Genomic DNA, 3,861 nt, shown 5'->3' on the forward strand with positions numbered 1-3,861 from the left:
ACCAGCCCCAGGATTACTGTTAGCTGATGAGGCACCAACTTGATACAAGGAAATCCAAGCAAGTACAAAAATATGTAGTACAAGACCATTCAGGCCTAGGCGTACAACATTTTGGTTTGCTAGTGGTTGAGGGTGGAAGCGATTGGGTACATCTGCGTCTATGGGACTCCATTTCCCACAAGAACAGCTGACCAGGATAACTCCTATCTTCGCGAGGCTGCACACGCCAACGCGCAGGTTCCGAGGTTGTTACCGCGATGCTTAACTCCGAGCAAGGAATCTGGCCAAGACAATAGCCAGGGACAAGCCAGTGAGTACGTTTGAATGTACTCGCAAACATTAAGAACACGGGTATAATAGATCAAAAACATGCTCTGGATTATTATGTAATCACACGTCTGTCACGAAAAGGTATGAAAACCATGATGCACACATGTGGTTAAAATAATTCAAAGTAAAATACTGGGTGCCAAACGAGTGTCTGAAAGACTCCTCGAGCGGAAAATGCAGAATAGTGATACTGGTGCCAAACGAGTGTCTGCAAGACTCCTCGAGCGGAAAATGCGGAATAATAATACATGTGCCAAACGAGTGTCTGAATGACTCCTCGAGCGGAAAATGCAGAAATAATAATGCCGCAGTCGGGCGTCGGGGCGACACCACATAAAGGGCTTATAAAAGATAAAATAACAATAAGCATGCCGCAGTCGGGCATCTAAGCGACACCACAGAAAGGGGCTTATAAGAAAAAAGAAAATAATCACAGCGAATATCCAGGGGGTAGGACCATTCCAGGGATACTCAACCATATACATAAAATAAAAGGTTAGTCCAGAATAATAAAGATCATAATCCATAGGGGCCACAATCATAAATAAAATTTAGTACAATCGTTTCTCCATCCGAAAACCGAACATAGTTCTAATTAAATCGCTCTCCATCCGAATACCGTTACCAGACTCAACTCAGACTGTGGTCTTTACTCAAGGACATGACTATCCAACAGGATATATCCTCTGCAGAGGGAGTACCATTTCCCACGAGTAACGGATTTACTTAGTCCCTCGGGACTAATTCCGTCTACGGTCCTTTGATTGAAAACACGCCTGACCTGCACACACCAGCTTAACTCACCAGTGTCTGTAATCACCCACGACACCTGCCAAGCAAAACTCTAAGTGGGGAGGCTACAACCTCGACGTAGCATGGGATCACAAAATTTATACCGTGCGCAAACTGGGGAAGCTATCCCCTTCGGCTACAACCGAAACACCCATGCCCCCGGACCGAATGACAGGCTTTAATCCATGGCCATGGGACCCTCATCACGGCCTCTCTGTACGGTGTGTGCTTTGGAAAGGGGTTGACAACCTACTGAACCATACCCTGTCCCCTGCAGGGACAAGTGGTGGTACCAACAAAAGGAAGCTATTGATCAAGACTCGGTCTACAACCGACTCAGGTGGTCCAAGTATCCACCATCAATAATACCACTAGTGAAATAAATCACCACTCCTCGAGCCTCACCATGCTATGCCGGGCATACTCGTCTCGACGAGGGATTAGGGACAAGCTCGTGTCTACCCAAGACCACGACTTTCCCGGCTTCCTACCGGTGTGCAAGAGAAGCTCACGAGGATGATCCAAATCAGTAGTGTATCCATTGCTAACCACAAAACAACTCCAAAGTGCACTCATGCACGAGACTATACCGATACATAAACTACCACATACTCCAAGTCACAAGGTGTTGTGATCACATCAAAACACCCCAACAAAATATTATGCCAGAGTTCAGAAATGCTTGCCTTCAAAAGTATGCAAAGGATGCACTTATTGGAAGCTTTCCTTTTCCTCCAAAAATCCTATTTTGCAAAATACACAAATACAAATATTTCAAACACAGTACCAAAACCTGTCTCAAATAATTTTGACATAAATCTTAAAATAAACTAGATGAAATTTGAGAGAGGTAGGAAAAAGAATCAACTCATTTGGAGTTTTATTTTAAAAGATATAGCCAGTCAAAGTTTGGTCAACTCTGTTTTTAAATAAAACCAGAAAAAGGAAAACACTGCGGGGGAAGAATGCGTTTTCAAAACAGAGGAGACGTACTCCGGTCTTTGCGCTACCACTTAACCAGAGAAGGCGGGGGGAGCGGGTCACTGACAGTGGGTCCAGAGGGCCCACTAGTCAGGTTTGACTGGTCTCCCTCTCCCTTCTTTCTTTGTGCCCGAACGGTGGCGAGGCTCCGGCGGTCGCCGGCGACGAACGGCGGCTCCTCGAGGGCATCTGCGGGCAGGGATGGGTTGGCTAGACCGCGGCGATCCTCTGGGTGGTTGTTGGGTCGGCGGAGGTGGAAGGAGTCGCCGGCGGCGAGCTCCGCGGCGGAGAGGGCTACGATGGCGAAGTGCTTTTTGTGCTCCGGTGGTCTCTGATCGAAGATGAGCAGCTGGGCAGCCCCGCAAGGACCAGAGGGAGCGACTGGTGGTGCTGGTTGGGCGAGAGGGTGGCCGGTTGCGACGAATCGCACCGGAGCCTAGCGGCGGCCGAACTGGCCGGAGTTGGGGAGGACGGTCCTCTCCGGTCAATCTACTGCTAGGGGAGCTCTACGAGGAGGGCCTGATGTTGCCTGAGTGCTCGGAGGGGCTCGGGGTTCCCTTTATATAGGCGCTCGTGGGTGGACCATGGCGGTAGAAGATAGGATCGCCGGAGATAGCCGTTGCTGTAGTTGTAGGGCATCGTGGCGGCGACGAACGCGTTGCGACGAGCGGGAGGATAAGCACGGGCTGTGCTCTGAGGCAGCTGGCGCGCGCTGGTGGTTTGGGCGGCGCCGTCCGCGGTGGAATCCGCTGCCGACGCCGGCGTGCCGCCAAGGGCGCGGCCAGCGGCGCAGCAGGGTGCCAGAGATACCGTGGAGCAGGGGGCGGCTAGTGCGCGGTTCAGCGGTGCAGAGGGAGCCAGGGTCGGGTCGCGTCGAGTGCGGCAGTGTGGCGTGTCGGCGTAGTGCGCGCGCGTGCAAAACATGCGCTCTGGGCGCGCCCAGAGCACGCACGACACCTGTTCGACGAAATGCCAGCGCGCTCTAGAGCTCGAGGGTGGAGCTGGCACTGCACAGGATGGAGGTAGGGGGAGCAAGACACTCAGTGGACAAGGTGGATAGGTCAGGAGTTCAAGTCCACAATGCAAACCAGAGAGCTTGCCAAAAGTGGCTGTGCACACCAGGTGTTCGACAGAATGCCATAGGCACTTAGATAACTCTTGGAGTGGTCAAACTCTCCAGATCAGTGTCTCTTTAGGTGTAGGAGATGATGGTATGATTAGTTTGGCAAAAGCAGAAAGTTGATAGTGCAAGTTTTGCAAAACTCCGGTTTTGGACAGAAAGAAAAAGGGTTTAAAGCATGCACTTCAAAACCTCCAATGAGCACAATCTCCTGGACTTAAGAGTTTGGTAGGGAGGGCTACAAGTAGGAAAAAGCTCTGGGTTACTAGAGCAAAGGAAAATAAGGTTGCAGTACAAATCATCAAATTGGACCAGAATGCAAAAGAGGCTGATCCACTCAAATTTTTCAAAGAACATCACTGGGTTTTTGCTTGAAGATGAATTGTATACATCCATTAACATCTTCAAACCCTTGGAAGAAATTTTAAAGAAATGTTTAAATGGGTTGTAGTGCAAAAGTGCCTACTGGACCAGATTGGAAAAGTTGGTGAAGGGCCCAAAATCTCCAATGGCCAGAAGGTATTCTTGCACAAAAGTGATGTGGAACCATCACATGACATGCCCAAATTTTGGTGGAATTTTTTAGAAGAATTTATCAAATGGTTGCAGTGCAAAAAGGAGCTCCAAATTTATGGAAG

The sequence above is a fragment of the Triticum aestivum genome, chromosome 2D (genome assembly GCF_018294505.1).
Source record: "Triticum aestivum cultivar Chinese Spring chromosome 2D, IWGSC CS RefSeq v2.1, whole genome shotgun sequence".
Taxonomy (NCBI): domain Eukaryota; kingdom Viridiplantae; phylum Streptophyta; class Magnoliopsida; order Poales; family Poaceae; genus Triticum; species Triticum aestivum.